The sequence below is a fragment of the Schistocerca piceifrons genome, unplaced genomic scaffold (genome assembly GCF_021461385.2).
Source record: "Schistocerca piceifrons isolate TAMUIC-IGC-003096 unplaced genomic scaffold, iqSchPice1.1 HiC_scaffold_943, whole genome shotgun sequence".
Classification (NCBI taxonomy): domain Eukaryota; kingdom Metazoa; phylum Arthropoda; class Insecta; order Orthoptera; family Acrididae; genus Schistocerca; species Schistocerca piceifrons.
This window is the reverse complement of record NW_025729216.1, coordinates 392,501-402,500: the sequence shown is the minus strand read 5'-3', so window position 1 is coordinate 402,500 and position 10,000 is coordinate 392,501. Positions and strand designations below refer to the sequence as shown.

At 57.7% G+C, this 10,000-nt stretch overlaps 2 non-coding genes and 1 pseudogene across 2 annotated transcripts; all 3 read right to left on the bottom strand.

Annotated features, from left to right (window-relative positions):
• Positions 1 to 4,058, bottom strand: part of LOC124772567 — a 7,816-nt pseudogene extending 3,758 nt beyond the window's left edge.
• Positions 4,059 to 4,246: 188 nt separating this feature from the next.
• On the bottom strand, positions 4,247 to 4,401 carry LOC124772829. Its single transcript, XR_007014288.1, has one exon. It is a non-coding gene; the product is annotated as a 5.8S ribosomal RNA (ribosomal RNA).
• A 351-nt stretch (positions 4,402 to 4,752) lies between these two features.
• On the bottom strand, positions 4,753 to 6,661 carry LOC124772800. The gene has a single exon (XR_007014260.1). It is a non-coding gene; the product is annotated as a small subunit ribosomal RNA (ribosomal RNA).
• Between the last annotated feature and the right edge of the window lie 3,339 nt (positions 6,662 to 10,000).

The window sequence follows — 10,000 nt, the reverse complement described above, 5'->3', positions numbered from 1 at the left end:
AGTCAACAGACTCCGAGCGCGGGAGAAGCCGGTCGGGAATGGAGCCAGCGTTGGAAGGTGGCTCTGTCGTGAAGAGGCTGCGCCAGAAGTCCACCAGCCCCGGGATGGTCGACGGCGGCTGGAGCAGGGTGCCATCCAGGAGGCCACGCACGCAGCGCGCGCGATTCTTCCTGAAGGCATCCTGACATCTGGCATATTCCCACCGGCGGCGCTTCCGCTTGGAGAGCGGAGGGCCACCACCAGACCGCTGCTTGGATGGCGGGCGCAACGTCTTCCTCTTCCTTGCTCCTGCTTCCTCAGAGCCGACAGCACGGAGGGCCTCAGGCAGCCCAGCCGCGACCACTGCCAACGGCGTACCCGGCCCCAAACACGCAAGGTCGTCCAGGGCCGAGAAGCGCGCGGCCGACCGCGGCAGGCCGGCGAGGTGCCTCCATATAGCTTCGTCGACTATAGATGTTTGTGGCGGGCGCTCAAGCTCCGGCGGAGAGGGTGGCCCCTCCGGCAGCGACTCCGGGACGGGTGAATGGCGCAGACCATGCTGCGTCTGTTGTTCCCGCCTCAGCTCCTCTACGTATTCCCGCATCATCGTCCTGTGTGCCACCGTCCTCCTCCTGCACTTGATGGCATCCAGGGTACGGTGCGGAAACAGGGGTAGAAGCTCCTGGTTTGCAAAGAGGACTTTGGAGTCACTGGCACAGAGAAGCCTAGCCTCCGCCAGGGCGAGCTCCCGCATTTCTTCTTCCGCCCACCGAGCTCTCTTCCTATCGGTTGTTATCTCCGCATTTGCCGCTTCCGGATGGGCGCGGCGGCGGTGTTGTCCGAGCCCGATCTTGCTGCGGAAGGCACGGCTGCAAATGCTGCAGTGGAACCATGGCTCCACGGCCTGCTCTACTTCAGGGCGGGTTGGCAGGCTAGCAGTTGGGACTGTTGGGCCGGGTCCTTCAGCGGAAGGCCCGGTACCCGTGTTTTCTTCTCTTGTTGTCCCAACATTAAGGGTTTTGCGATGGAGGGCTGGTAACCCCCCAAAGCCCCAAGTGCGGACTTCCACTCTGCTTACCAGTCCTATCAAGGACTGGCGTATCGGCGGGCCCACGGGAAGGGGGGAAGCCGCAGGCAAGGAGAGGCTAAGAGGGCATGGCCCATGTATTGCGTTTCACTTGCCCAGTAACTATGCCTTAAGAGAGTCATAGTTACTCCCGCCGTTTACCCGCGCTTGCTTGAATTTCTTCACGTTGACATTCAGAGCACTGGGCAGAAATCACATTGCGTCAACACCCGCTAGGGCCATCGCAATGCTTTGTTTTAATTAGACAGTCGGATTCCCCCAGTCCGTGCCAGTTCTGAGTTGATCGTTGAATGGCGGCCGAAGAGAATCCGCGCACCCGCGCGCCCCCGGAGGAGCACGCTAAGGCGGACGCGGCCTCGCAGCAAGGAAGATCCGTGGGAGGCCAAGGCACGGGACCGAGCTCGGATCCTGCACGCAGGTTGAAGCACCGGGGCGCGAACGCCGCGCAGGCGCGCGCATCCTGCACCGCCGGCCAGCACGAGGCCGACCAACGGCGAGAGCAGACCACGCCCGCGCTAAACGCCCGCACTTACCGGCACCCCTACGGCACTCACCTCGCCCAGGCCCGGCACGTTAGCGCTGACCCACTTCCCGACCAAGCCCGACACGCCCCGATCCTCAGAGCCAATCCTTATCCCGAAGTTACGGATCCAATTTGCCGACTTCCCTTACCTACATTATTCTATCGACTAGAGGCTCTTCACCTTGGAGACCTGCTGCGGATATGGGTACGAACCGGCGCGACACCTCCACGTGGCCCTCTCCCGGATTTTCAAGGTCCGAGGGGAAGATCGGGACACCGCCGCAACTGCGGTGCTCTTCGCGTTCCAAACCCTATCTCCCTGCTAGAGGATTCCAGGGAACTCGAACGCTCATGCAGAAAAGAAAACTCTTCCCCGATCTCCCGACGGCGTCTCCGGGTCCTTTTGGGTTACCCCGACGAGCATCTCTAAAAGAGGGGCCCGACTTGTATCGGTTCCGCTGCCGGGTTCCGGAATAGGAACCGGATTCCCTTTCGCCCAACGGGGGCCAGCACAAAGCGCATCATGCTATGACGGCCCCCATCAACATCGGATTTCTCCTAGGGCTTAGGATCGACTGACTCGTGTGCAACGGCTGTTCACACGAAACCCTTCTCCGCGTCAGCCCTCCAGGGCCTCGCTGGAGTATTTGCTACTACCACCAAGATCTGCACCGACGGCGGCTCCAGGCAGGCTCACGCCCAGACCCTTCTGCGCCCACCGCCGCGACCCTCCTACTCGTCAGGGCTTCGCGGCCGGCCGCAAGGACCGGCCATGACTGCCAGACTGACGGCCGAGTATAGGCACGACGCTTCAGCGCCATCCATTTTCAGGGCTAGTTGCTTCGGCAGGTGAGTTGTTACACACTCCTTAGCGGATTCCGACTTCCATGGCCACCGTCCTGCTGTCTTAAGCAACCAACGCCTTTCATGGTTTCCCATTAGCGTCGATTCGGGCGCCTTAACTCGGCGTTTGGTTCATCCCACAGCGCCAGTTCTGCTTACCAAAAGTGGCCCACTTGGCACTCCGATCCGAGTCGTTTGCTCGCGGCTTCAGCATATCAAGCAAGCCGGAGATCTCACCCATTTAAAGTTTGAGAATAGGTTGAGGTCGTTTCGGCCCCAAGGCCTCTAATCATTCGCTTTACCGGATGAGACTCGTACGAGCACCAGCTATCCTGAGGGAAACTTCGGAGGGAACCAGGTACTAGATGGTTCGATTAGTCTTTCGCCCCTATACCCAGCTCCGACGATCGATTTGCACGTCAGAATCGCTACGGACCTCCATCAGGGTTTCCCCTGACTTCGTCCTGGCCAGGCATAGTTCACCATCTTTCGGGTCCCAACGTGTACGCTCTAGGTGCGCCTCACCTCGCAATGAGGACGAGACGCCCCGGGAGTGCGGAGGCCGCCGCCCCGTGAAGGGCGGGGAAGCCCCATCCTCCCTCGGCCCGCGCAAGGCGAGACCTTCACTTTCATTACGCCTTTAGGTTTCGTACAGCCCAATGACTCGCGCACATGTTAGACTCCTTGGTCCGTGTTTCAAGACGGGTCGTGAAATTGTCCAAAGCTGAAGCGCCGCTGACGGGAGCGATTATTCCGCCCGAGAGCATCCCGAGCCAACAGCGGCGCGGGTCCGGGGCCAGGCCAGGTAGGTCCGTCATCCGGGAAGAACCGCGCGCGCTTGCCGGGAGCCCGAGCGCCCAAAGGGGCGAATCGACTCCTCCAGATATACCGCCGGGCAGCCAGCCAGGACACCGGGGCTCTGCCCAACAGACGCGAACCGAGGCCCGCGGAAGGACAGGCTGCGCACCCGGGCCGTAGGCCGGCACCCAGCGGGTCGCGACGTCCTACTAGGGGAGAAGTGCGGCCCACCGCACACCGGAACGGCCCCACCCCGCGGCGAGTGGAAAGGCAACCGGACACGACCCCGCCGCGGATTGCTCCGCGCGGGCGGCCGGCCCCATCTGCCGAGGGCGGAGGCCAGTGGCCGGATGGGCGTGAATCTCACCCGTTCGACCTTTCGGACTTCTCACGTTTACCCCAGAACGGTTTCACGTACTTTTGAACTCTCTCTTCAAAGTTCTTTTCAACTTTCCCTCACGGTACTTGTTCGCTATCGGTCTCGTGGTCATATTTAGTCTCAGATGGAGTTTACCACCCACTTGGAGCTGCACTCTCAAGCAACCCGACTCGAAGGAGAGGTCCCGCCGACGCTCGCACCGGCCGCTACGGGCCTGGCACCCTCTACGGGCCGTGGCCTCATTCAAGTTGGACTTGGGCTCGGCGCGAGGCGTCGGGGTAGTGGACCCTCCCAAACACCACATGCCACGACAGGCGGCAGCCTGCGGGGTTCGGTGCTGGACTCTTCCCTGTTCGCTCGCCGCTACTGGGGGAATCCTTGTTAGTTTCTTTTCCTCCGCTTAGTAATATGCTTAAATTCAGCGGGTAGTCTCGCCTGCTCTGAGGTCGTTGTACGAGGTGTCGCACGCCACACCGCCAGCCGGCTGTGCACGCTACCGAGAAAGTACCGGTATGCGAACCGCCAGGCGACGGGCGCGCATCGCACGTTTGAGGAGACGCGGCCGGCCCCACAGGCGGCCGCGACACTCCCAGGTCTGCGAAGCGGGGCAAACGCCGCGCGCTTCAGTATACGTAGCCGACCCTCAGCCAGACGTGGCCCGGGAACGGAATCCATGGACCGCAATGTGCGTTCGAAACGTCGATGTTCATGTGTCCTGCAGTTCACATGTCGACGCGCAATTTGCTGCGTTCTTCATCGACCCACGAGCCGAGTGATCCACCGTCCTGGGTGATCTTTTCTCAGTTTCCGCCGCCTCTTTCGAGACGGTCGCATAGGCGGGAGTGAGGCGTGTGGCGGCCCCTGTTCCAGCGTTCTGTGTCCAACGGCCTCACGGCCGACGGGCGTCGTACGGCTCCACACCGGAGCGGACAGGCACTCGGGCGAAAGTCATTCAAAACCGGCGCCAGGCGCCAGGTGCCGCACGCCAGCCGCTCCAGCGCTTCAGCGCTCGTACCACACAACATTGCCGCTAGTTTTGAGAGGCACGCGTGGTTCCGCACGCGGCGCACGGCTACTGCGAGCCGTACAGGTAGCGTGTTGCGCGACACGACACGCACATCGAAAGACATGCAGTCTAGTCGGTAATGATCCTTCCGCAGGTTCACCTACGGAAACCTTGTTACGACTTTTACTTCCTCTAAATGATCAAGTTTGGTCATCTTTCCGGTAGCATCGGCAACGACAGAGTCAATGCCGCGTACCAGTCCGAAGACCTCACTAAATCATTCAATCGGTAGTAGCGACGGGCGGTGTGTACAAAGGGCAGGGACGTAATCAACGCGAGCTTATGACTCGCGCTTACTGGGAATTCCTCGTTCATGGGGAACAATTGCAAGCCCCAATCCCTAGCACGAAGGAGGTTCAGCGGGTTACCCCGACCTTTCGGCCTAGGAAGACACGCTGATTCCTTCAGTGTAGCGCGCGTGCGGCCCAGAACATCTAAGGGCATCACAGACCTGTTATTGCTCAATCTCGTGCGGCTAGAAGCCGCCTGTCCCTCTAAGAAGAAAAGTAATCGCTGACAGCACGAAGGATGTCACGCGACTAGTTAGCAGGCTAGAGTCTCGTTCGTTATCGGAATTAACCAGACAAATCGCTCCACCAACTAAGAACGGCCATGCACCACCACCCACCGAATCAAGAAAGAGCTATCAATCTGTCAATCCTTCCGGTGTCCGGGCCTGGTGAGGTTTCCCGTGTTGAGTCAAATTAAGCCGCAGGCTCCACTCCTGGTGGTGCCCTTCCGTCAATTCCTTTAAGTTTCAGCTTTGCAACCATACTTCCCCCGGAACCCAAAAGCTTTGGTTTCCCGGAGGCTGCCCGCCGAGTCATCGGAGGAACTGCGGCGGATCGCTGGCTGGCATCGTTTATGGTTAGAACTAGGGCGGTATCTGATCGCCTTCGAACCTCTAACTTTCGTTCTTGATTAATGAAAACATACTTGGCAAATGCTTTCGCTTCTGTTCGTCTTGCGACGATCCAAGAATTTCACCTCTAACGTCGCAATACGAATGCCCCCGCCTGTCCCTATTAATCATTACCTCGGGTTCCGAAAACCAACAAAATAGAACCGAGGTCCTATTCCATTATTCCATGCACACAGTATTCAGGCGGGCTTGCCTGCTTTAAGCACTCTAATTTGTTCAAAGTAAACGTGCCGGCCCACCGAGACACTCAATAAAGAGCACCCTGGTAGGATTTCAACGGGGTCCGCCTCGGGACGCACGAGCACGCACGGGGCGGTCGCACGCCTTCAGCTCGCCCCACCGGCAGGACGTCCCACGATACATGCCAGTTAAACACCGACGGGCGGTGAACCAACAGCGTGGGACACAAATCCAACTACGAGCTTTTTAACCGCAACAACTTTAATATACGCTATTGGAGCTGGAATTACCGCGGCTGCTGGCACCAGACTTGCCCTCCAATAGATACTCGTTAAAGGATTTAAAGTGTACTCATTCCGATTACGGGGCCTCGGATGAGTCCCGTATCGTTATTTTTCGTCACTACCTCCCCGTGCCGGGAGTGGGTAATTTGCGCGCCTGCTGCCTTCCTTGGATGTGGTAGCCGTTTCTCAGGCTCCCTCTCCGGAATCGAACCCTGATTCCCCGTTACCCGTTACAACCATGGTAGGCGCAGAACCTACCATCGACAGTTGATAAGGCAGACATTTGAAAGATGCGTCGCCGGTACGAGGACCGTGCGATCAGCCCAAAGTTATTCAGAGTCACCAAGGCAAACGGACCGGACGAGCCGACCGATTGGTTTTGATCTAATAAAAGCGTCCCTTCCATCTCTGGTCGGGACTCTGTTTGCATGTATTAGCTCTAGAATTACCACAGTTATCCAAGTAACGTGGGTACGATCTAAGGAACCATAACTGATTTAATGAGCCATTCGCGGTTTCACCTTAATGCGGCTTGTACTGAGACATGCATGGCTTAATCTTTGAGACAAGCATATGACTACTGGCAGGATCAACCAGGGAGCTGCGTCAACTAGAGCTGAGCAGCCGGCCGCCCGGGAGTGTGTCCCGGGGGCCCGCGCGAACACGCAAGCGTCCGCTCAATCATTCTGCAAACAGGAGGAGGCTGAGCTCCCCTGCACAATACACCTCGAAACCCTCTCAGGTCCCGGCGGCGCGCAGCGCCGTCCCAAGTACTTGGTCGGGTTCGAGAGAGGCGCAATCGCCCGGAGTTAGGCGAGTAGACGCTTTCGGTGCGACCACCCGTGCTCCCAACTGAGCTTGCCGCTGCCGACAGAGGCCCGGGAGCGTGCTGTCGTGGCATTGCCGGCGGGAGACAACACGCGCCACCTACGGTGACCGGCAGCTCCAACGCCAGCGCCACAGAAGGACAAAAGCCCCACTTGGGTGCCGAAGCGAACTCTCCCAGCACAGCGCACGCGCCAACACATCCGCACAGCTGCGATACAAACCACCAGCGAGAACCGCTGGGGCGACCGAGCAGCAGACGGCGTCGCGGCGCCGAGCGCCGGGCGGCGGCGCATCCTCAACGCACACAGTCCTCAATCGGACCAGCACACTGAAGATGTCCACCGCGCTTCGCACCGGGCCCGCGAGGACCTACTTTGGCCGCACGGCGCCGCGCGCAGGGTGCGCCGGCGCGCAGCTGCGACGCCTGCCGCGTCCGTCGGCCGGCGCGCCTGCCACTGGCCGCCCCCACCAGCCGGCTGTAGCGCGTGCGCCCACGCACCGCGCGGCCAGCACGCCGGGAGGCGCCCCCTCACCGGCCGGGGACGGTCCCACCCAGCCACCGCCGCGTATCGCTTCACACCCAGATGCCGTTCAGTTTCGTCGGCATGGTGGGTATCGCTGGAACAACCGGTTAGTACCTCAACCTATCGTCGCCATCACCGATTCACCCCTAGCGAGAACAACCGCACCACAACAGGTTACCATTTCTTCATTTGCGTAACTTCACCAGAAAACGCAGGCGTCCATCGCCATTTGCAACTTCAACGATTATTGCATGCCTGTGTCAGGTGTCACGCCACACTACGTCTGCCCACATACACGCAACAAAATGTGCACGCCTAGACAATACGTGGAAGGTGGCCCCCGTACGTATGCGATGTCCATTGCTCGAACGACTGTCAACCGGCCTCTGTAGCATGTCGCAGATATGGAACGCGGTGCACCATGCCATCACGGTGTGTGAGGAGAGACGACTAGGTCCGAATACATCAACAGACAGCTCATGCTGATCGCCATCCACGGCGTCCGTTCCTCCCACACGTCTCTATGGCGTACCACACTGCAATCCAGCTCTCATAGGGAGACGACACGTAGCTGCGTGCACAATATTTGCACTGTATGGTCCGCCGTTTTTGGGCGCAGTCGTTGTACGGTCACACATGTGCCACGATGTATCATTCAGTACATAAGGACGAATGTGCAGTACAGATTGTGGTTCACGCGTACGACATCAGCGGACAGTTGACACAGGCCGCACCACAACGTAGCCTGCGTACGTCGCATGCGAAGGGCATTGAACATGCAAACTTGTCACCAACCAGCTTGCGAAGGCAGGGGGCAAGGTGGGGACGTGGGGACGTGGGGAGGGGTGGGGGGGGGGGCGGCATGTACGTCCTGCTGCCATCCACATTACAGTGTACAGCAGGAGCATGTGGAAAGTCAGCAAGACTTGCAAGGTGTTTAACATGAAGCGATACACAGGGGAGCGGGCAGTGCGAGTAGCGAACTATATTGCGAGGGTTGCGGGTGGGCAACACTACACTAATTGAACGAGTCGTATAACAATTACAGAGCAGGTTTAGGCGACAACGTGGGTTACGTTAGCGGACAACGTGGGTTAGGTTAGGGGACAACATGGGTTAGGTTAGGGGACAACATGGGTTAGGTTAGGGGACAACATGGGTTAGGTTAGGGGACAACATGGGTTAGGTTAGGGGACAACATGGGTTAGGTTAGGGGACAACATGGGTTAGGTTAGGGGACAACATGGGTTAGGTTAGGGGACAACATGGGTTAGGTTAGGGGACAACATGGGTTAGGTTAGGGTACAACATGGGTTAGGTTAAGGTACAACATGGGTTAGGTTAAGGTACAACATGGGTTAGGTTAAGGCACAACATGGGTTAGGTTAAGGCACAACATGGGTTAGGTTAAGGCACAACATGGGTTAGGTTAAGGCACAACATGGGTTAGGTTAAGGCACAACATGGGTTAGGTTAAGGCACAACATGGGTTAGGTTAAGGCACAACATGGGTTAGGTTAAGGCACAACATGGGTTAGGTTAAGGCACAACATGGGTTAGGTTAAGGCACAACATGGGTTAGGTTAAGGCACAACATGGGTTAGGTTAAGGCACAACATGGGTTAGGTTAAGGCACAACATGGGTTAGGTTAAGGCACAACATGGGTTAGGTTAAGGCACAACATGGGTTAGGTTAAGGCACAACATAGGTTAGGTTAAGGTACAACATAGGTTAGGTTAGGTTACACGTTGTTGTAAGGAAAGGTGTAGGGGGGGGGGGGCGGGGGCGGCACGTTCGTTGATAGTGATTATAGTAAGTGAATGCTTGTGACATGATGAGATTTGTCATGTCAGGATGCACCTTTGGCTTATTAGAGGCGGCGCTCCAATTCTATGCTTGTGTCAGACCTGTGTCTTTGACTCAGGTCATTGTTTGTGGGCTGTGACAGGAGGTACTATTGTGATGTTGGGTGCACCGTTGTATAGGACATGTGTGGGTATTGGTGCCTTATCTGCGCAATGGTGGATGTCGAAAGGGGGGGATATTCTATTTTCCGCATGGACCTCCTGGTCTGGTTGTGATAGTGTGGATTGTGTAATGTGGCGGAGAGGATGCACTGGATGTTGTTCCATGCTGGTGCTTACATATTGTATGTGCGCCCGTTAGAAGCAGAGAGTGGTGCGTGATGAGAGTGTCTGGCTGACGTGTGGTTCCCATTGTGGGCACACTCTTTCAGCATGTATACGGACAGTTGTATATATATTCTGTAATTTGATGGCTCTGCATTGATTACTAATCAGCGCCGTGTGTACGGGTAATCTGGTTCCAGTCCAAAATGTTCCATCTGTGTACATTAGTGACAAAGACTCCCCCCATGCAGTGGGGCTCGGTCTGTTATAACTCTTCCGCGTAATATATTTGCCCCACGTTTTTGCGACTGCGAGTGCGAGTGCGAGTGCGAGTGCAACGCGAATGGGGACCGACATGCTGATGGCTCGGTATCGGACGCCGTACAGTGAGCAACGCGATCGCGTCTCTCGCTCGTAAGTGGTACAGGTCGCGGCTCATGTATAGGGACAGCGGGAA